Below are 24,695 nucleotides of genomic sequence, written 5' to 3'. Positions count from 1 at the left end.
CACACTTTCAATCATAACTAGCATCAACAAAAGGTGAAACTTTAGGGGGTAGCCATGCCATGAGAGGCATTTTCCTACAGGCATTAAAGGGATAAACATAGGGGGTCATTACAACATTGGCGGTAAAAGGCGCTTACCGCTGTGCAGAAGACCGCCAATACACCGCCGCGGCCGCGGTAGACCGCCACAGCTATTATGACAAACATCTTGGAATCCGCCGAAATTCAGACACCCACACAATACCGCCACACCAAAGGTCAGCGATAAACATGCGGAAACAAATCCTCCACGCCAACAGAAACACGCCCATGCCATTACGACCCACAAATCCACGCGGCGGTCTTTCAACAGCGGTATTCCAATGGCGGTACACACCGCCGCGCTCAAAATACACACACATTTACAAAGCACCGCCACATTGGACAATTACAAATACACACACCTGATACACATACAAACACAACTCCCACACACCCAACACAATATAAAACACACACCCACATCACCCACAAACCCCTACAACCAGAAATTCTGAGAGAAGGCGAGAGAGAGAGCACAGCCATTGACAACCCCATCACACAGAGGCACACAACACCATCACCCACACAACATCCAAGCACAAAACACCACATACCACTACACTCACCACACTCATCAACACATACACCACCCCACACATCACCCACACCACCCCATGTCACGCCAAAGACACCCCCGCTTCTCTGAGGAGGAGCTCAGGGTCATGGTGGAGGAAATCCTCCGGGTAGAGCCACAGCTATTTGGCTCACAGGTACAGCACACATCAATAGCCAGGAAGATGGAGCTATGGCGCAGAATAGTGGACAGGGTGAACGCCGTGGGACAGCACCCAAGAAATAGGGAGGACATCAGGAAGAGGTGGAACGACCTACGGGGGAAGGTGCGTTCCACGGTCTCCAGGCACCACATCGCGGTGCAGCGGACTGGCGGCGGACCCCCACCTCCTCCCCCACAACTAACAACATGGGAGGAGCAAGTCTTGACCATCTTGCATCCTGAGGGCCTCGAAGGAGTCTTGGAGGAACAGACACTGGTAAGTCAAATCTTAACTATCACATCCCCCACCCTACATGCATGCTATCACACACCCCCACCCTCACCCCCTCCCCTATCACCCAAACTCCTCACTAATGTACCCATGACACCAACCACCCATCCCAACCCAAGCCCTGCATGACACAACTAAGCATGGACGCCCATCACTAAAGCATGCCCACTGCACATACCCAGAACACCCCCCAACCATCAGCACACAAGCCTCCACACAGGAATGCCTGCACTGGGGTTCATGCACACCCAACCATTGCACACCATGAAACAAACACATGCAATAATCATGTTCTTATACCCCCGCAGGAACCCGAAGGAACGTCACCACACCAGAGGGTCCAAACAACACCACTCCACCCCCAGAAGAGGCCCACAGTGACGATAGCAGCTCTGCCCTACTGGATCTTGATGACTAGCCCGGACCATCGTGGGCCTCAGGACAGTCGGTTCCCCTTGCCCAGCCACAGCCCAACACCGAACTTCCACCCTCTGGTAACACCAGCACAGCACCCACCCAGCGGGCCCAAACCTCCCTACCCAGGACAGGTCAATCAGCGGTGTGTCCACCACTACAGGGAACCCAGGGTAACCCACCACCCCAACAACAACAGGGACCTGGGGGCAGTGGTAGTGGGCACACGGTCCATGGGACGGAGGCCCAGGAACATAGGGGAACTGGGAGGGCTGCTGTGTGACAGAGGGAGGACAGGCCAAGGGAACCAACTCTCCACGAGGCCCTCTTCTCCATCATGGGAGCCTACCACCACTCCCAAGAGACGGTGGCAACGGTCCTGGACAAGTTGCAGGAGACCCTGCGTCTGCAGGAGGAGCAGTATTTGGGGTTCAGGGAGGAGCTCAGGACTATCGGCTCCGCCCTGGGCACCATCGTAGGGGTGCTGACGGACATTCAAAAGACCTTGAGGGACACCGTGGCACTCCAAGGGGCCCCTGACACTAGTCACGACGATGAACTGCCCACCACCTCCGCCGGCGCTAGTGGACAGGACGGCCCGCCACAGGACCACCACACCAGCACCCCACCCCCTGCAGACGGACAACCACCACGCAAGCGGTCCCTGAGATCGAGGAACAGGACAGAGCAAGATGGCAAGACCCCCGCCAGGAAATAAGACCACCCTGATTGTCCCCCCACTGTCCCACTTTGTTACCCTGTCCAAATCGGAACTGCCCCAGCTCCACTTCCAATGGCCAGATGTGCAGTATACCTGTGAGACTAATAGACTGGACTCTGCCATGGATATTCCTCCACCATCACCCATCCCCATTTTATAACCCCCCATCATTTATTTGCATTTAAATAAACACCCTTGAAACACTAAAAAAACTGGAGTCAGTCTATGATTTGGAACTTTGTATTATCAATTACAGTGTCATAATGGGTTACCCATTGGAAGGCTAACATACCAATGTCACACATCACAAGCCCTTCAAGGATGCAAGCAGTTGACAAGTAGGTTACTACACTTGTGAAACTGAAATGGAAGGGGACAACTCAGTTAACAAATAGTGAGTGAAATGTAGGTACAGGATAGAGGTAGACGTGTGAAAGTTAATGTAATGTTAAACCTGAAAATGTACTCACCTGTGTTTCACTGGAAATATTGCTGTATGACTGCCTCCCTGTTGTAGTTTTCTTCTTCCTCAGCTTCATTCTCATCACTGTCCACAGGCTCCACAGGTTCCACAGCTGCTACAACACCGTCATCTGGATCATCCTCCTGCAGAAAAGGCACCTGGCGTCGCAATGCCAAATTATGGAGCATGGAGCAGGCGATGATGATGTCGCACACCTTCTTCAGTGAGTAGAATAGGGATCCACCTGTCATATGGAGGCACCTGAACAAGGCCTTAAGAAGGCCGAAGGTCCGTTCGATTACCCTCCTAGTCCGCCCATGGGCCTCATTGTACCGTTCCTCTGCCCTGGTCCTGGGATTCCTCACTGGGGTCAATCGCCAGGAAAGGTTGGGGTAACCAGAGTCCCCCAATAGCCATACACAGTGCCTCTGGAGTTGACCCATCATATCAGGGATGTTGCTATTGCGCAGGATGTAGGCGTCATGCACAGAGCCAGGGAACATGGCATTTACCTGCGAGATGTACTGGTCTGCCAAACAGACCATCTGGACATTCATCGAATGATAACTCTTCCTGTTCCTGTACACCTGTTCACTCCTGCGGGGGGGACCAGAGCTACATGTGTCCCATCAATGGCACCTATGACGTTGGGGATATGTCAGAGGGCATAGAAGTCCCCTTTGACTGTAGGCAAATCCTCCACCTGAGGGAAAATGATGTATCTCCTTACGTGTTTCAGCAGGGCAAACAACACTCTGGACAAGACGTTGGAAAACATAGGCTGGGACATCCCTGATGCCATGGCCACTGTTGTCTGAAAAGACCCAGTTGCAAGGAAATGGAGCACTGACAGCACCTGCACGTCAGGGGGGATTCCAGTCGGATGGCGGATCGGTGACATCAGGTCTGGCTCCAACTGGGTACATAGTTCCTGGATTGTGGCACGGTCAAACCTGTAGGTGACGATGACATGTCTCTCTTCCATTGTCAACAGGTCCACCAGCGGTCGGTACACCGGAGGATTCTGCCATTTTATCATATGTCCCAGCTGACGGTGCCTAAGAAGGACAACAGCGAAGAAACAGTCACTATTCCTCCAGGTATGTACCCACAGTTACACACAAGACTACACCAGACAATAAACCCTTCCTGTATGTGTGTTGAGTATAGGCCTAGCTATGTGTGACGCAGTAGTAAATGAAGCCATGTGGGCCCCTGAAATGGCGGCTGCCTGACCTCTAAAGTGGGACAATGGGATTGTGGGGTTACTGCGCTGGCGTTGCACACCGTCGCGGTAGGCGGTCGTAGACCGCAGCGCAATGCTGCATTGGTTAACATTGGACCCTATGGGTCCTAGGAGCCAATGAACAGGTGCGCCAGCGGTGATGATGCGCCCTGCCGCGGACGTCACCGCCGCGGACGTCACCGCCATTTTCTGTCTGTTCACTCACTAGATACCTGACCTTCGACAGGAGAGGACCTACACTGCTAGTGCTGCTGTGACCTCGGTCTGGAAGCGACGATGGCTGCTGCGTCTGGGGAAAGGCCCCTGCCTTCACTGCACAGGAGTTGGAGAAACTTGTGGATGGGGTCCTCCCCCAGTACATGCTACTCTACGGTCCTCCAGACCAACAGGTTACTACACAGGGAGCACGTTGTATGGGCTAGGCCTGGGTGGGGAGGGCTGGGTGGAAGAGGGAAGGGGCCAGAGTTCATAGTACATTAATGCATGGGAATGAATGGACCACATGGTCAGAGTAGGGAGGGGGCCACTCACATTGGCGGTGCAGTGGGTAATGACTGTTCCTCTTCCCTTGTGCATGTCATGTGGGTCAGCGCCCACCAGAAGAGGGACATTTGGCGTGCCATCGCCAAGGAGGTCCGGACCCTGTGGGCCCACCAGAGACGGGGCACCCACTGCCGGAAGAGATGGGAGGACATTGGCCGCTGCAGCAAGAAGACGGCAGAGGCTCAGCTGGGGATGGCCTCCCAATGTGGGAGGGGTGCCCGTCGCACCATGACCCCCCTGATGTTCCGAATCCTGGCGGTGGCCTACCCGGAGTTGGATGGGCGCTTGAGGACATCACAGCAGACACAAGGGGGTGAGTACAACCTCATTCTGCAGACTTTGCATGCAGTGGAGGGGTCTGGGAGGGGGAGGTGGGCTGTGGGTGTCCCTAGGCCAGGGCAAATTTGGTAGGCAAGGCCCCTCGGTAATGTAGGCCATGTGGCACTCAACCCCACCTCAGCAGAGTGCCAAGTTGAGGTATAGTTGCCCCTGTGGCATCCATGTGCGCAGATTTCCACCATTGCCATGTAGGCCATATCCCAGATATTGCATGTGCAGAGGTCAGGAGCACGGCGTAATGCAGGGGGCTGCTGCGTCTGTCTTGTCCGCCAACGGTAGCGGAATGCCATGCACTAAAACTCTCTTTCTTCTGTCTCCCCCCCTTTTCCTGCTCTCCCTGTCCTTTTGTACATCAGCATCATCAGGCGGAGGTACAGTGGCACCGGAGCATGAGGGAGCTGCATCCCACCTGGCCATGGAGGGCCACACCACAGACTCTGAATGCACCAGTGGGACGGAGGGCGAGGGTAGCTTCACGTCGGCAACCGGATCACCAAGCAGCGACACGGATTCGTCCGCCGATGGGAGCTCCCCTGTGGTGGCGGCACCATCTGTGCCCCCCACTTCTACAGGTACAGCTGCCACCTCCCCTACTAGCACCGCCCTCCCAGCAGCCCCTCAGCGTTTGCCCCATGCCCGCTCACCCAGGAGGGTGGGCATCACCTTCGCCCCAGGCACCTCAGGCCCTGCCCCAGTCCCCCCTGCTGCGCTCAGTGAGGAGGCCATTGACCTCCTCAGGTCACTCACTGTTGGGCAGTCTACCATTGTGAATGCCATCCAGGGTGTAGAACGACAGTTGCAACACGGTAATGCATTCCTGGAGGGCATTCATTCTAGTCAGGCTGCCCTTCAGCGAACCCTGCAATCTCTGGCCTCAGCACTGATGGCAGCCATTGTCCCTGTGTCTAGCCTCCCCCCTCCAACTTCCTCCACCCAGACCCAATCCCCTGTACCCCAGCCCATCCCAAGCACAGCTACAGACCAGCATGCACACAAGTCAACACACACAAGTAGCTCAAGCAAACATAGGCACCACACACACCACAGGCACTCACACTAGCATCACACCCATACAGACACAGCAACATCCACTGTCTCCACTGTGTCCCCCTCCTCCTCTTCTCCCTCCTCGCTCCCAGTCTCGTCTACACGCACACCTGCATGCACCACATCTACAGGCACTAGGACTCGCACCAGGACACCCAGCACCACAAGCCGCTCACCTGCACTCACCACCTCCACTGCCATTTACACGTCCCCTGTGTCCTCTCTCAGTGTGTCTGTGACGCCCCCTTCCAAAGTACACAAACGCCGGCAATCACTCACCCAACATCCATCCACCTCACAACAGCCTCCAGTACCTGCATCTGCACCCTAAACACCTAAAGTGACACCTCCTACAACCACCTCCTCTTCCTCCACTCCCAGACCCCCTCCAGCTACCCATCCCAGTGTCTGTCAGAAACTGTCCCTATGTTAAATTGACCTTTTTGCCCCCCCCCCTCCAATTCATCAGTCCCGTCGTAGCGCCTCAGCCAAAAAGCCTCCAGTACCAGTGGTGCGTGTTCCAGGTTTTTGGAGTGCACCGTCCACCGGGGCAGGCAGTAGGACCCGGAGCCAAGGCACTGGCAGCCCACCCCCTGTAAAGGCTCTGAAACTGGAGAGTGGACGACGGGACCGTGTCAAGACTCCTGATGGGACAACAAGTGACATGGGATCGAAGGCAATTGGTGAGTCAGCTGTAACTCCAAAAAAGGTGGGGAAGGTCCAGAGGAAGTCTGCCCAGCCTGTTGTGAGTGTCACGGCGGAGAAGTGCGCCATCATATCCGGCGGTCCAGACACAACCGCCATCACCGTCGTCACTGGTCCAGAGACCACCGCCAGAGTCACAGCCCAGGAGGGCCCAAGTATCGTTACTGGTCAGGAGATCACCGCCAGAGTCACAGCCCAGGAGGGCCCAAGTATCGTTACTGGTCCAGAAACCACCACCGGAGTCACAGCCCAGGAGGGCACAAGTATCGTTACTGGTCCAGAAACTACCACCGGAGTCACAGCCCAGGAGGGCCCAAGTATCATCACTGGTCCAGAAACCACCGCCAGAGTCACAGCCCAGGAGGGCACAAGTATCGTCACTGGTCCAGAAACCACCGCCGGAGTCACAGCCCAGGAGGGGACAAGTATTGTTACTGGTCCAGAAACCGCCGCCGGAGTCACAGCCCAGGAGGTCACAAGTATCATCACTGGTCCAGAAACCACAGCCGGAGTCACAGCCCAGGAGGGGACAGGATGCCACAGCCCTGCTGGCCAATGATGGAACTTCATGCCACACACCAATGCCCAGTGTGGAGATCGTCATGCCACACACCAATGTCCAGTGTGGAGATCGTCATGCCATACACCAATGCCCAGTGTGGAGATCGTCATGCCACACACCAATGCCCAGTGTGGAGATTGTCATGCCACACACCAATGTCCAGTGTGGAGATCGTCATGCCACACACCAATGCCCAGTGTGGAGATCGTCATGCCACACACCAATGTCCAGTGTGGAGATCATCATCCAACACACCAATGTCAGTATCAGAACCGCCATGTCAAAGCACCGCTGAACAGGGCAAAGACCGCCATGTCAAAGCACCGCTGAACAGGGCAAAGACCGCCATGGCAAAGCACCGCTGAACAGTCCAGAACCGCCATGGCAAAGCACCGCTGAACAGGGCAAAGACCACCATGTCAAAGCACCGCTGAACAGGGCAAAGACCGCCATGGCAAAGCACCGCTGAACAGGGCAAAGACCGCCATGGCAAAGCACTGCTGAACAGTCCAGAACCGCCATGGCAAACCCCTGCTGAACAGGGCAAAGACCGCCATGGCAAAGCACCGCTGAACAGTCCAAAACCACCATGGCAAAGCACCGCTGAACAGGGCATGCACCGTGTAGGAATGAATGGACCGCCACATCAGGCATCCTTATCCTATGTGCAGCTGGGACAGTGACAGGACAGGAACTTTCACGGGGAGACTCATCCAGTCTGGGCACCAGTCCCCCTCCAGAACCAGTGGAGACCGGCATCTACTTGAGAGACTGTGGCTTTGCACTCCCCAGGATGGTACAGTGGGCAAACCACCCACTGTAAAGACTTGAGAGACTGTGGCTTTGCACTCCCCAGGATGGTACAGTGGGCAAACCACCCACTGTAAAGACTTGAGAGACTGTGGCTTTGCACTCCCCAGGATGGCACAGTGGGCAAACCACCCACTGAAGAGACTTGAGAGACTGTGGCTTTGCACTCCCCAGGATGGCACAGTGGGCAAACCACCCACTGAAGAGACTTGAGAGACTGTGGCTTTGCACTCCCCAGGATGGCACAGTGGGCAAACCACCCACTGAAGAGACTTGAGAGACTGTGGCTTGGCACTCCCCAGGATACATCAATGGGCATGGAGCTCCGTCGTTGATCTGGCTCCGCATTAATGTGGCTTAGGTGCCCTCCCTTCCCTTCCCCCCGAGGTGCCTGTAGTGTTTCTATCTGATGCCCCGGCAGTGTTCTCTTGGATTTTGGTCAGGTATCTATTGTGGGCCTCGCCCATGCTTTTTTGGACTGTTGGTGCACGGACATTGTTGTGTACATATATGCACTACTTCTCGGATTGTATGTGTAAATAAGAGTGATTTTGAGATATATATATGTATATTTTTGTATGACATGTATATTGGCACATTACAATGTTTGGCCGAATTTCGCATTGTCTTTGCATTCTTCCGGGGGGATTGTGGGTTGTTAATGTGATTTTTGTGACTGCATTGGTGTGTATGTTGTCTAATGTGAGGGTGGGGTTGGGGGTGTTTGGTGGGTGTCCCCCTGACTTTTGCCTCCCCCCTCCCCCGTGTCGTAGATGCAGTACTCGCCGGTATCTTCTGCGCTTACGTAGCTGTTGGTCGTAAAGGAGCAGAAAGACAAGGGCTGGGAGTATTTGGAGTTCCGGGTCCATGGAGTCTTCGTTCCTCGTGGGATGTGTTCAGGTGAGAGTTTTCCCATTGCAGAAACTGTTTCCGCCGTGTTTTTATCCCCGGTGAATCCGCCCCGGAAAAGGTGGCGGATTGGCGGGTTGTAATAGTGTGGGTGGTACATTGTCTTCCGTCTGTCTGTTGGCGGTAACCGCCGCGCTGCTTGTCTGTACCACCTTGGCGGGCGGTGTGTTAAAGTGGCTGTCTTTGTTGGCGGTTTCCGCCAGGGTCATAATTCCCTTTTTTTGTCCGCCGGCCTGTTTGCGGTATTACCGCACCTTTTACACCGTCCGCCAGGGTTGTAATGACCACCATAGTGTAGATGCAGGCACAGTTGTCCTACAACTATGATCATTCGTGAATGCTCATGAGACCTTCTCTGTATCAGGTGTCTGGTGCAGGCTTGACTGGAAGTGTGCATTTGCAGTGATGCTTGAGAGCAAAACACAAATGCTGCTGTCACGGATGGTGGCAATAGTGTGTCACAGGAATAGGTTGCCAAGACCGTATTTTTTATCACAGTATTTTAATACTGGCCATGCCTTCGGAGAGAGAAATTCAGTTGTTTATCTTGGTAAAGAGTTTATTTTAATTTTTTTTGCTGAAACAAAGTTCCATCATTACCCTTGCAGCAGGGCACTTAGGACCTCATTATGACATTGGTGGTAAATCCCACTTACCACCATGCTGACTGTCGCCAACATACCGCCGCTGCAGCGGATATCTGTTCACCATATTATGACACACACACACCAATCTGTCACTATTCAGCCACAGACACAAGTCTGCCACACCAAAGGTCAGTGATAAACTGGCGGTATCCAAACCCACACAGTTACGCCAACAGAACAACGCCCATCACATTATGACCCACGAATCACCACAGTGGACATTCAATGGCCGTAAACCATTGGTGGTACATACTGCCTCGCTCAAAATACACACACACATACAAGACAACATTACATTGGTCGATTCAAACAACACACACCTGACAACCATACACACACCACACCCACACCACTATAAAACACACACCCACTTTACCTACAACCCTTTACGAATACAAACCATTGGCATGAGACAAACACCATGACCACAGACAAGACCATAGCCACACACCACCATCACCTATACACCACCCATGCACCCCATATCACACAACCTAACACATCACCCTACATACCCTCACCCACACAACTCCCACAACACCCATGGTTCCACAAAGACACCCCGATTCTCACAGGAGGAGCTAAGGTTCATGTTGGAGGAAATTATCAGGGTACAGACACAGTTATTTGGAGCACAGGTGCAGCAGATATCCATTGCAAGAAAGATGGAGCTATGGCGGAGGATTGTGGACAGGGCCAAAGCCGTGCAACGGCACCCAAGAACCAGGGATGACATCAGGAAAGGTGGAATGACCTAAGGGAGAAGGTACGTTCCATTGCAGCAAGACACCAACCACTGTACAGAGGACTAGCGGTGGGCCCTCACCTCCTCCCCACCAACTAACAAAATGGGAGAAGCAAGTCTTGGCAATCATACATCCTAAGGGCCTGGCAGGAGTAGCAGGAGGAGTGGACTCTGGTAAGTAAACTCACTCTTTCTATCACCTCCCCACCTACATGCCATCACATACCCTCACCCTCACTCCCATCACTCCACCATCTCCCACACACCCTACCATCACATATCACTCATCCCAGTGCCAAGTCATGAATGCCATACCAATGCATGGACACCACCTACAGACTTGCATGAACACCTATCAGCAAAGCATGCACACTAGAGAGAATCAGCTAGCCCACAACATACCAACTTACACAAGTGAAAGCTGCCAGGGAAAATGCAACCAAAGAGGGCAACCCACCGATTCAAAATATATATCACACACAGAAACAAAAACACTGCATTTACATCCCCACAGGTACCCCAGCCAATGTCAACGATGAAGATGTACCAGCAATATCCAGTCCTCCCAATGAAGAGGCCTACAGTGATGACAGCAACTCTGGTCGCCTGGATCTGGATGACCAACCTGGCCCATCAGGGACCTTTGGACAATCGGTTACCCAGGCACAGTCACACACCCCCAGAGAGCCTCCCCCCTCAGGAAACACCACCACCACAGCTCCCACCCAGCATACCCATACCTCTGTCCCCAGGACACATCAATCAGCAGTGTGTCGACCACTACAGGGACCCCAGAGCACACCTCACCCCAAAGACAATCAGGGACCTGGGTCAGTGGAAGTGGGCACACCGCTCAGGGGACAGAGGCACAGGACAACAGGAACACTGGGAGGACTGCTGTGCACCAGGGGGAGGACAGGCCCAGGGAACCGACCCTCCAGGAGGCACTCCCCGACGTCCTGGGAGCATACCAACTTTCCCAGGTTACGCGGGGCCAGATCCTGGCCAATGTGCAGGAGAAAAGGCGGCTGCAGGAGGGACAGAACCAGGGGATCAGAGAGGACTTGCATGCCATTAACACCACCCTGGTCTCCATAGCAGGGATGCTGGCAGACATGGCCAACATTATGAGGGAAGCAGCCTCATAACAGCGGGCCCCCTACCACTAGCCAGACATTTGAACTGCCTTCCACCTCCGCTGCCGCTAGTGAACAGGAGGCCACACAGAAGGTGAACCACCCTGAAAACGTTCCCTGCAATCCATGCAGAAGCCAGAGACTATTACCAAGACCCTCGCCAGGAAATGAGACCTTGTGTCCAACTCTGTCACCCTGTCCATGTTGAACTGCCCCCCCCTTCCTATGTCCCCTTGGACAATGCACCTGTGCTACAAATAGACTGGAACAATATGCTGGACTTTCCTCCATCAGCACCCCATCCCAATGCACTTGCCCCTCTACTTCTTCACACTTAAATAAACACCTTTTGAAAAAATACAAGTATGGGGTATGTCATTGCAATTCAAATGAACAGTAATGTTCAAATAGGAAAGACCTGTAGTTGGCTGCAGTGATCACACCAGGAGCAACAGTGGGTCACCAACATCTGCAAAATGAGTTGCCAAATGGTACAGTAAGTGGGCATAGAAGTGGGAAATAACAGCATGACAGAGCAAAAGATATACAAATAATTGACAGTGTAATGTGAAGTAACACTGTCTTACCTGTGTGTCATTGGAAGTATTGTCGAACTTCTGCCTCCTCCTCCTCCTCCTCACTGTCCACAGGGTCCACTGCTGCCACATGGACATATCCAGCCTCCTCCTCCGGCAGAAAAGGCACATGGCGGCTCAGGGCCAGGCTGTGTAACATGCAGCATGCCACGATTATCTGGCAGACCTTCTTGGATGAGTAGCACAGGGATCCACCTGTTAGATGGAGGCACCGAAACCTGGCCTTCAGGAGGCCAAAGGTACGTTCAATAAGCCTTCTTGTTCGCCCATGTGCCTCATTGTAACGTTCTTCTACCCTTATCCTGGGATTCCTCACTGGGGTAAGTAGTCATGAGAGGTTTGGGTAACTAGAGTCACCTACAAATATCGAGGGATAACATTTAGCCACACACTATCCCATATGGCTCCCACCATACCCATACACCAACATCTACTGGGTGAGAACCAGGGCTCACCTATTAGCCACACCCTATGCCTCTGTAGTTGGCCCATCACATTTGGGATGCTGCTATTCCTCATGATAAAGGCATCATGCACTGACCCAGGATATTTAGCATTGACATAGGAGATGTACTGGTCCCCCATGCACACAACCTGGACATTCATTGAGTGAAAACTCTTTCAATTTCTGAACACCTGTTCATTCTGCCGGGGGGGGAACAAATGCAATGTGTGTACAATCAATTGCCCCAATGATGTTGGTGATCTGTCCCATTGTATAGGAGTCAGCTTTCACTGTGGCCAAGTCCTCCACCTGGGGGAAAACAATGTAGCTGCACATGTGTTTAATCAGTGCAGACAGCACTCTGGTCAGCACGTTTGAGAACATTGGCTGTACCATTCCTGCTGCCATGCCCACTGTCACTTGGAAAGAACCAGTTGCCAAGAAATGGAGCACAGATTGGACTTGCACAAGAGGGGGTATCCCAGTGGGGTGACAGATTGCAGATATTAGGTCAGGCTCCATTTGGGCACACAGCTCCGTGATTGTGGCCCTGTCAAGTCTATAGATGAGGATAATGTGCCTTTCCTCCAATGTTGCCAAGTCCACCAGGGGTCTGTACACAGGGGTATGTCTCCATCTCCTTTTCATCCGCAGCGGTAGCAATCTGTGGAGTAAAAGAGTGAGGAGCCGGTCACAAACTGTACATCGTAGCCACAACAGTACAATGCATGATGTTAATTTTTATGTATAAGTGGCATTTGTCCTGTAGGTCAAATTTTAAACTGTGACACAGTTATCATCCAGGGCCTGCCCCCCCCCCCTGAAATGGTGTCCGCCTGTCCTGTGTGGAGGGACAGGTGGAATTGAGGTATTTCCGCTGACGTTGTACACCGTTGCGGTAGGGGGTCGGGATCCGTTGTGCAACTCCTCATTGGTTATTATTGGGCCCTATGGGGTACAGTGGCCAATGGTGATGTACGCCGGCAGTGACGATATGCACAGCCGTGGACTTATTTACCATTTTCCATCTGATCACTCACTTCCTACCTGATCTTCAACAGGAGAGGACCTACACTACCTGTGGTGCTGTGACGTGTGTCTGAAACCTACCATGGCTCGTGTGACTGGGGAAAGGGCCAATGCCTTCACCTCTGTGGAGTTGGAGCGACTGGTCAATGGGGTCATACCCCAGTAAGGACTGCTGTATGGGCCTCCAGATCAACAGGTGAGTACACTGTGAGCATGATGCATGGGGCATGAATGCATGGAGTGGTGTGTGTGAAGGCCTCCTGTAGGTGGGGTTGATGGATGTCCCCTGGGCTGCGTGCAGCTTGTGTGCTGGGCCCTGTGTGTGCAAATGGCGATGTGAAGGGGTATGGTGGGCCATAAGTGTAACAGGCAGAACGGTCTGACTGATACCTTTTCCTGTGTGTATTTCTCTGCAGGTTAGCACCCATCAAAAGAAGGGTACATGGCGTGCCATTGCCAAGGACGTTTGGACCCTGCCCCTCATTCCCCGTCCCCCTGAGGTTCCTGCCTATTTTCCAACTGATGCCCCAGCAGTGTTCTCCCCGTGTTGCTGCAGGTGACAAGTGGGGCCTTGGACTTTGGCCTGTGGCCCTGAGGCCCACGCACATTGAGGGCTGGGCAGTGTCCCTTGAACTGTACATATGTATATACCATTAGATTGAACTTTCGTTTTCTACTGCATTTATATCATTACACTCACTTTCATCAATTCCTTTGTCCTGGCATTATTCCTGAGGGGTACGGGGTAAAAGTGTTTTATTACTGCATCTGAATGAGTGTGTGGTGTTGGGGTTGGGGGTGTGTGTGTGTTGCGTGTGTGTGTGTCACTCTCTTTTTCCGCCCCCCCTTCCTTGAGTGCTAGGCAGCTGTACTTACCATGGTCGTCTTTGCCATTGTTGGTGTTCGTGGTGGAGCAGGACGTAGAAGTTCATTGGAAAGATCTGCAGCTCGGGCTCCATGGTGGCGTGGTTGTTCCCTGTGTCTCTAATGGTGAGTCCTTTCCCTTCTGTGTAGTGTTTCCAACAGGCTTTTGATGTCGTTGGTACTGCCCTGGAAAAGGTGGCAGAATGTGTTGTCATAACATGGTGGGTGGAACACTGACTTTTGCCTGGCTGTAGACGGCTACTGCCATGGTGCCTGTTGTTTCCACCCTTGCAGTCGGTGTGGTAGAGTGGCTGTCTATCTGAGTTTTCACCGCCATGGTCATAATTACTGCCAGCCTGTTGGTGGTATTACTGCCACTTTATCACCAACCGCCAGGGTTGTAATAAGAGCCTGAGAGTCAAATTACCAAAATTTAGGAATTGCAATTAGGAAATCACAATTCGTAATGTAAGAACAATCAAAAATATTAGATAGTGATTCCTAATGTATCACAAATTCACCTACCCCTGCTCTGTACATATGGCCCCTAGGGTCACATCACCTAAAGCCAGCACTGAAACACTAACCTTAGACTCAGTCACTGCCACCGTTTTCAAATAACGGGTGTTTTAAGTAGTTAAAGAACCTCAGGAGCACATTTTTACCACCTTAGAAAGTGGTAAATGGTCGCATCCCGTGGGAACTTTGGAGTAACATATGGCTTTTGGTTGGAAATGTAGCAGCATTTGATGACATTAAAAGTAAATGACAGAACACAACACAATAACACACAGCAACATAAGAGAACAAGCATTAGTGGGGAGTCAAAAGTTACCCACAAATTCAGATTACAGGAAAGTATGTTTTTGTAATAATCAATTGTATTTTAAGTGTGATAGGTCATGAGCTAGACGCGATTTTCTAACTTCCAAAGAAGCTATCATGTGTTTTCTATCATAGAATTCCTCCACTTCATTTAGAGGGCGACTGATTGTAGATTTGTGAGCATGCTTTTTAAAACAAGCATTATTAAACTACTAGGCATAACAAGCATTTCTGTATACAACTTCTTCTTACGAAGTTAGAGAAGCGCGTGTCTAGCCCACGAGATATGAGACTTTTTAAATTTTCTCTGTATGTGTTCTGTAGAATTTTCTTTGAGAGAATGTGGTGTATGCAAAAACGCTACAGTGACTTTGACAATTGTGCTATCTCACATTGCAATTGTGTGAGTGAGAATTTTCTAATATGTTTATTAATGATTTTCACACTAAAAATGTGTAATCAACTAATGTGCAATACAAGTGACTTTTTAAAATGTTAGTTTTTCTGTTCTTGACTGAGCAAAATAATATTCAGAAGCTGTGGTTATTTTCCATGATTCAAAGCTTTCATAAAAGTGTCTTCGAAGTTTGTGTAGATGTGCCTGCAGCTACCCCTAGTGGGTTGCAGCGTTATGTCTTACAAGGTCATGTCTTGACTAAGCATTGCAGAAGTTGAGATGTCCTATTGTTTGAGAATGGTACTAATATCTGGTCTTTCTTCGAGGGGGGAAGTGAATGGAAACTTTAAAAGTTTCTTCCTGAGAACAAGACATTCGAGAGGCAACAAAACAATGCAGTTACAGACGAGACGGAAGAAACTATGATACATTGGAGGAAAATGTTATAGTTAGCGTAGATTTGTTGTGATTTAGGTCATCAATTTAGTTGTCGATTGGCTGAAATGAAACCACCCGACAGATTGACCAATCATGAGCTTATTAGAATTTAGTATTACAACCTGGGTAGAATTCTCTGAGGGGTTGTGATTAGTGCAGATTATAGCAGATGAGGTTCGAGTCTGATGGTTCAAGACTTATTGGCTGTAGCTGTTGTTAGGCCCAAATCTTCTGATGGCATAACTGATGGTGTCCTCAGGCTGAAGCAAGCCATTTGCTGTATCTGCTTTTATCTTGGGTAATGTATGCCACTGAAATATGAATTGTGCCTCGTTTGCTTTCCAGGTACCAGCTGGAACTTATGATTTTATTGCTGCACATTAATAACATTTTTCTATTAATTAATTGAGTTAGGGTTTTTCCAAAATTTGTGTTACTAAATTCTTTTCACATGAAGCCCTACATGTTGATTCTAATTTGTGGTTAGTGAGGGAACTAATCTTGAAATGCTCATGACTTATTTTGAAATCATTTGATGCTGAACTAATGTATACTTTACCATTATTACCATTTTTTTTATTATTAATAAGTGTGATTCTTTTAGAGATAATTTATTTGATTGTCTTAATCAAATTGAGATATATATGACGTTTCAACCAACCGCTATTGATCTTAGATGCGTATCACTTGTGTTTGAGAGTTATTTTGGTGACATTAGCATTGTTAATATACGGAAATAAATCTATGACTTTTTGTTAATAAACTGGTGTATTGTTCTTGACTGAAGATTTATAATATTGATTGTTATTGATATTGTTTGTCCTCACACCTCCCAGTGATGACATCCCCTCAAACCTATGTCGCTTCGATCCATCATCCTCTAACGCAGAATCCACTATTCAGGGTTGAAAATAGTTAGGATTCCGTGGCGCGTTCGCACAGTTGAACTGCGGCCCGCCTTGCATGCTGGTTAGAAACACATGAGCCTCGGTTCGGAGGAGACTTAAGCTTGCTTTGTTTGACGACCGGCTCTTGGGTAGATAACTAGGTAGATAAATAACCTATTTTTTTGAGTTTCCCGTTAAATGTTTGGAATATTTTGAAATGGTATGCGGCTGTAAAGCTAGAATGTGATAGCGCAAGGGATGCCATGTTTCAAGTAATACCATGGTCTGTCTAATAAACGAGATTTGATTTACCTTTATTTGGGGCTTTTTTGGTATTTTTCATCATGTTTCTAGGATCATTCATTTTATTATCTTAATGTAATTCGGACTTGGCAGTGATTTTGTTATCACGAGATTTCTGTCATCATTATATCAGTAAAGTTTGGTAAACTAATCCATTTACGCAGTAGTTTTCAGTGTGACTACGGTGCCTATAAACTAGAAGTGTAAAGTAAATTGATATTGTTAAATTTCAGATGCTGTTTAGGAGTGTGAATCACATGACCTGAAAAGATTTGCGACAATAAGACATTCGTGCTTCAAAGTAAACTTTGCAGTTTTTAGAGATTTCCATGGTGAGTTTCTGTTAGTTTTCAGCGTCAGGATATTGGGCCATGCAAAAGATCAGTATAGTTAGGTTTTGGAACACACCTTTTCTGTTTCTTCTACTATTTGTGTTTATGATTATTTTTCCTTTCCCTTATATAACTCATGTTCTCTTGTCATTTACTGTTATTTTTTGCTTTTTTTATTTCTCCTACTTTCACAATGGGTTTTCTGCTCGCACGTTTTGCTTCCACATGCAGCATCACCTTACTTTCTGTTTTCACCACATTTTTGGCCTTGAGGTTGACAGGGTATTGAGCTTAGAATACGTTTCTCCTGTCCTCACAAGTTAATGCTCTTTGTGTTAGGAAAGTCACATTAAAAGTCCAGAGCTAGGACCTTACCAACTCTGTATGTTCATTGTTTATGTAATGTCATAATTGTGGTTATATGAATTAAATGTAACCCTCGCATATATCTTTTCAGCCCTGAAGAAGCGGAGTGGAATCTGAGTAACACGTGTTGGCAACTTCAGTGTCTGTATGATTCTAAGGCTTGTGTATATACTATGTACTTTATGGCAGCTCTAATATTTTTATTGACAATTATTTCATAATGCATGAATCTCTATGATTGAAATATTTCTGCATCTATCTACTATTTGTTTACTTCTTTACAGACCCTCCACCTTTTCGGACTTTCTAATCCAAATTTTACAGTGAAATTTGAGGAGGCAAGCAATAGCTGATATTTTTCACTTTTCTGCCACGAAAAAAACATGTTTCTTTTATCATTGTTGCTGACCTCCTGCCCTGGGACGGGATAAATCACTGTCTCAGGGCCTGGCAGACAATAGCAAAGAGGCATTCTCCCCCTTTTCTCTTCCCTGCTGCACTCATTGGGTGAAAGAGCTAGGATTCCAGTGTGTCTCAAAGATGCATCTTGGAATCCAGGCCTCTTATATCTTTGAAGCACATCTTGCTGGAATAAGTATGTGTACCCAAGTTTTCAGGTTTATTTGTACAATTTAGCCATTACATGGGTATCCCTCTCTCTTGTTTTGCATCAAAGATTAATGCTTTGGCATTAATTCTTTATTCTTTATTTATTTATATCCTTTAATTATCTTTTTTAGGTTGAGCACGTGACCATTTGTAAGAATTGTGGGCTTTTAACCACACCCATCCCACGCCCATCACTTTCACTCGTTAATGGACTTGCCTTTCAAAAATCCTTTGTTATCGTTGGTAAGTGCTTTACATTTGTCCCTCGTTGGGGCGGTTTTGTTACCACCTTGCAGACTGCCCCTGTTACATGGAAAAGTGCATAATTGCCAATACGTTTGACTGCGAGCAAACTTCTTTTTCTTTTTTGTGTCTCTCATTCATGCTCACGCTCATGGTAGGCGTGGCACTTTTCATTTTCAATTTAAGTGGCAAGAAAAGTCCAGTTAGAAATTTACTACGCTAATAGATGGAACACAGCAAACGAGAGACCCATTACACTGCAAATGCTTGTACACACATGTTTATTTTCTTTATATATATAAATACTAATTAGTCAGACTGCAATTGCTACTTTGTCAGACATGATTGCTCCTCAGTCCACGAGCCCTTCCCATTTCAGGGTCACGTCGGCATGAAGGAAATCTTTACCAAGGACACATACCCACTATCATCTGTGAGACTGTCCCCAGTATTAATTCTAATGCAGGGAAACACAATGCGAAATTGAAGTCAATACCAATCCAGGCTATAATCGTCTTCAAGTTTAGTAACAACACAGGAGACTTGTGTTAATTGTTCCACCACTGCATAGTTTTCGGATTTCACCAATCATTTCATGCCAGGTGCTGCCGCTATGTATTACATGCTAAAACAAATCTCACTCTTTGGTGAATTATGTCTGAGGACTTTCGTCATGTCCTAACGCTGGCACCAGCAGACAGAGTGCTCCACTTTTGGACCGTTTTGCTTTAATGTATAATATATAGCGATAGTGCCCCGAATGAGGGGATTATGTTTCACGTGGCCAGTCCCTGCGGCCAAACCATATAACAATCCAATCCCGCACACCCCTCCTCTACAGGCCGATCTCAGCCCTGAGGACCCCATTCCCCAGGGCCCAGCCTAAATATTTTTTTTGTGGAAGGGAGCTATGTGTCCCCCCAGGCCAATCTCGGACCCAGGGATCCCATCCCCAAGGACCTGGCTTAAACATTTTTATTTTTGGGGGGGAGTGGGCCATATGGCCCCCATCCCCAGGCTGATCTCAGCCCCGGGCACCCCATCCCCTGGAGACTGGCCTATTTTTTTTTTTTATGGGACGTGGACCATGCGACATCCCTCCCCAGGCCGATCTTGGCCTCCAGGACGCCATTCCAAATGATGTGGCCTATTTATTTATTTATTTTTTGGGTGGGGACGACATGGCCCCCCTTCACAGGGCTGATCTTGTACCCGGGGACTCCATCCCCTGGGGCCTGGCCATGTAACCTAAATGTTGGAGACCATGAGGGGAGCCTGAAGGCCCCCACTGTCCCAAATGGCTCTCCACATCCCGTGGGTGGCAGCTCCCTCTCTGTGACAGCAATTGTTTTCTCTGTCTCCCTGCCTGCACCTTTGCAGGGGGGAAACAGAGGAAATCTCTGCTCACAGTAAAGGAGAGCAGTTTGACAGCTCTCCCTCACTGCAACAGAGTGTTAGCTGTGGCTTGACAGCAGGTGTAAAGCTGAAGCCAAGCCACAGCAAACAGCTATGTCCCTGGGGTGGACACCCCGGAACATAGCAGGAGCTGCCCATGGTGAATGGCATTCCCCAGGGCCATCATTGGATCCTTGAGGGGGACCATATGGCCCCACTCTAATGAAAAGCCCCAGGGAGGTGGTGGTTCCCGGGGCTCAGGAGAGGCCGCACACACCCCTGTACTTAATGTTAAAGTGTCCTGGGGAGGTGGTGGTCCCCGGGAATGCAAGGGGGCCTTGCGGTACCCCTGCACTCAATGTTAAAAGTGTCCCAGGGAGGTGGCGGTCCCTGAGGCTGTGTGGGGGTTGAGTGCCCCGCATTAATTTAGCTAAAGCCCTGTGGAGGTGGCTGTCTCTAGGGCTGCCAGGGAACTGGGCAGCCCCTCATCATCATATTTCCCTAGTGCCCAGGAAGGTTGCGGTCCCTGGGGCTGCAGGGGGGGCTGAGTGGGCCCAGCATTAATTTTAAGCAAAGCCCAAGGAGGTGGTGGTCTGTGGGGGGGCTGGGTGGCTTCCCCCAATATATAAATAAATGCCCCAGGGACCTGGACCACACAGGACCTCTATAGTAAACAAGCGCAGGAGCCCATGCTTGTTTTTTTGTTTTTCATTTTCACCAGGTCTGCTGCAAATTGCTGCAAAAATTTCATAAAAATGCTTTTTAGTTCTGAACTAAGGGGTCAGGGTGACACTACCCTGACCCTTTAGTTTGTTTTTTTACTGTTTTAGTGGGACTGGGCTGAAGCCGAGTCCCAGGATTGCTGCCAACACTTCCTTGTTTGATCAACATTAGTGTAATTCCGTCTAGTGTTTTCAGGCTGTAACCTTGTTCAAAGGTCCTATGGGAATTAACATAAGAAACTCAACTTTTTTGACAACCTCTTTTTCTCAGCTCCCGCTTGATGGATCACCCAGAAACTTTGTGTGTGGAACAAGAATCACCAGGAAACATTTTTTTGGGAAAATTTTTAGAAGATTGGTCAAACAGTGCCAAAGATATAGACAAGTCAAAAAATACTTTTTATATGGAAGCATGGTCCTAACTATAACTACCTAGTGGCGACAACCACTAGGGTATTTATATATACATGTCCTCCATGGCTACTGCCCGGTACATTTGTTACCTCATGTAAGTGACTTGCGATCTGTCCATTTCAGTGTCCCCACAGCATCCTTTGCAACACATAACAGTGCACACTTGCAAACTGATAACAATGCACTTTCATTAAGGCTTAGATTATATATGTCCACATTCAAGATGTTGGGTAAAACATAAGAAAACCTGTTGGCGAGTGCACACTATTCCTTATTATACAGGATGCTGAGGGGATATATGTACATATGTGTAAATATATAAATATGTGGAGAGTGCATTCCCACGAGCCTAAAAAATGATTAGGAGCGTTTATATATCTTCTACTAAGGTGACTCATACTTTAAACTTAAAATCCAAAACAAAACCATGCAAAACTACCGAACTGTAGTTATATAAAGTGGTGCAAAAATGCAGCTAAAAACTCAATATTTTGCTGCAAAATTTCACATATTGTGCCTCAAAATGTCTGTGTTTATGCTGTAATATCCTGGAGGGTCTGTCTTTAAATGCAATTGCACATTAAAAAAACAAACTCTGCTATATTGTAAATTTGTTTGTAATGTTTGACTCCCCACAACTCCTTGTTCTCTGGCTTAAGATATGTGCCAGAAGGATAACTGACATTGTGGGTGAGTGCACAGGGTCATGAACTCGGATCATCCATTGGGTTTTAGAGTATACAGCAACATAACAATGCCATTAAAACATATCAGGGCACATCACAACAAAACAGTCAAAACGGAATGCAACACAGCACCTCCAGTACAACTCAATATAATCACATTGTAATAATGCAGCAGAAAAGCACAGCAGCACAAAAACATGAGAACACATTACTACCACAAGATATGCTATATGACAAATGTGTGCAAACATTCTGGGAACACATTGCCATCTCCAGAATTTTGCTTTCATTCTACATTGGTAATAGATGTTCAGAGAAAGCACTGCCTTAACGTACTGCCTTGAGGACATGAAATAGCTCCATGAAAAATGTTTTGTTATCTGGCCCAAATGTGTAATATTGTGAAATAAAAAGCTGTAATGTACAGGTTCCATTCACACATCCGCACAGAAACCCGCATTGGACAGAAATTGCCATAGTGAATGCATAATAGTTGTGCATCAGTAGTTTAATTGATAAAAATATATATGGACAAGCATCAGCAATATTTCAATACAAAATCAATAGTTATTCCCCTTTCTTTACCCTTTATCTATGTTGATACTGCAATGTTTGTCTATCACACCATACTGCAAATGTGTACATTTTCCGCCTTCGTGTATATCTGTCAACCTCATTTAGAGTCTGGCAGACATTCAGCATGTCAGGGAAGGAGGCTACTCTGTCTCTACACTCTACACCTATGACACCACAACAGAGTAGGTGAGTTAGAAATGGGTTTTTTGGTTGGCAGTCAGGTTACCCCCTATCCAAGCAAGGACCCTCACTTTAGTCAGGGTAAAAGAGACTCACCCACAGCTAACCCCTGCTTATCCCTTTAGTAGCTTAGAATGAGCAGTAGGCTTAACTTCAGAGTGCTGGGTGTAAAGTATTTGTACTAACACAAACAGTAACTTCATGAAAACACTACAAAATGACACAATAGTGGTTTAGAAAAATAGAAAATATTTATGTAAACAAAACAAGACCAAAACGACCAAAATCCACAATACACAAGTCAAGTTATCACTAGAAATGCAAAAAAGAGTATTCATGTAATTTTAAACACACACTAATGTTGTTAGCATGAAAATGTACCTAGTGTGCGTCAAAAATAAACCCCCGCACTGGCGAGTGCGCATTAAAAAGGGCTTGTGATGCATCGATATCACTCACGAGGGGGACCTTGTGTCATTTCTCCTTTAGTTGGGTTGGCATGAATTATTTATTCTCTCTGCAGGAGAGGGATGCGTCAATTCGGTCAGCACCCTCGGGTCTGGCCAGGCCTTGCATCGTTTTTACACGCCCAGAGGTGTTTGTGTTGACACGCACGATGATCCGAAAACCACTCAACACGGGTTGAGATCTCACCAGCCTCCGTTAGCGATGCTATGCGTCGTTTCTCTAGCCCCGGGTGCCGATCTTTGGGTCGCGTTGCAGGCAAGCATTGATTTTCAGCCACGAAGCTGTGATGCAGATCGGAGTTGCGTTGATCTTTTCCCCGCACGGCGGTCTGTTCGTGGATTTCTCACTCTTGGGCTGCCAGCTTCTCCCTTCAGGGTCCCAGGAACTGGATGGGCACCATTTGGCAGGGTAGGAGTCTCTCCAGAGACTCAAGGTGCTGGCAGAGAGAAGTCTTTGTCATCCCTGAGACTTCAAACAACAGGAGGAAAGCCCTAAATCAAGAACCTTGGAGATCTTCACAAGAAGGAAGGCAACACAAAGTCCAGTGTTTGTCCTCTAGCACAGGCAGAAGCAGCAACTGCAGGATAGCTCCACAAAGCACAGTCACAGGCAGGGCAGCTCCTCTTCCTCAGCTCTTCAGCCTTCTCCAGGCAAAGGTTCCTCTTGGTTTCCAGAAGTGTTCTAAAGTCTGTAGTTTTGGGTGCCCTTCTTGCACCCATTTTGCCCTTTGAAGTAGGCCTACCTCAAAGGAAAGTCTCTCTTGATTGTGAAATCCTGCCTTGCCCAGGCCAGGCCCCAGACACTCACCAGGGGGTTGGAGACTGCATTGTGTGAGGGCAGGCACAGCCCTTTCAGGTGTTAGTGACCACTCATCCCCTCCCTCCTAGCACAGATGGCTCATCAGGAAATGCAGACTACACCCCAGCTCCCTTTGTGTCACTGTCTAGTGTGAGGTGCAACCAGCCCAACTATCAAACTGACCCAGACAGGGAATCCACAAACAGGCAGAGTCACAGAATTGGTATAAGCAAGAAACTGCTCACTTTCTAAAAGTGGCATTTTCAAACAAACAATCTTAAAATCAACTTTACTAAAAGATGTATTTTTAAATTGTGAGCTCAGAGACCCCAAACTCCACATGTCCATCTGCTCCCACAGGAAATCTACACTTTAATCAGATTTAAAGGTAGCCCCCATGTTACCCTGTGAGATGGACAGGCCTTGCAATATTTCACTGTCAGGACATATAAAACACATTATTATATGTCCTACCTCAACCATACACTGCACCCTGCCCTTGGGGCTACCTAGGGCCTACCTTAGGGGTGCCTTACATGTAAGAAAAGGGAAAGTTTAGGCCTGGAAAGTGGGTAGACTTGCCAAGTCGAATTTACAGTTAAAAACTGCACACACAGACACTGCCGTGGCAGACCTGAGACTTACTAGAAGCATTTGATTTGCAGGCCCTGGGCACCTCTAGTGCACTGAATTAGGGACTTATTAATAAATCAAATATGCCAATAATGGATAAGCCAATTACATACAC

General features: G+C 48.6%; 1 long non-coding RNA gene across 1 annotated transcript in view; it reads left to right on the top strand.

Moving 5' to 3' along the window:
* Positions 1–24,695, top strand: part of LOC138250420 (uncharacterized) — a 68,410-nt gene that overhangs the window by 42,325 nt on the left and 1,390 nt on the right. The window contains exon 2 of the long non-coding RNA XR_011194962.1: positions 18,597–18,708. This is a non-coding gene — a long non-coding RNA (uncharacterized lncRNA). The remainder of the gene's footprint in view (positions 1–18,596; positions 18,709–24,695) is intronic.

The sequence above is a fragment of the Pleurodeles waltl genome, chromosome 8 (assembly GCF_031143425.1).
Source record: "Pleurodeles waltl isolate 20211129_DDA chromosome 8, aPleWal1.hap1.20221129, whole genome shotgun sequence".
Lineage (NCBI taxonomy): Eukaryota > Metazoa > Chordata > Amphibia > Caudata > Salamandridae > Pleurodeles > Pleurodeles waltl.
This window is presented reverse-complemented; position numbering and strand designations above follow the sequence as displayed.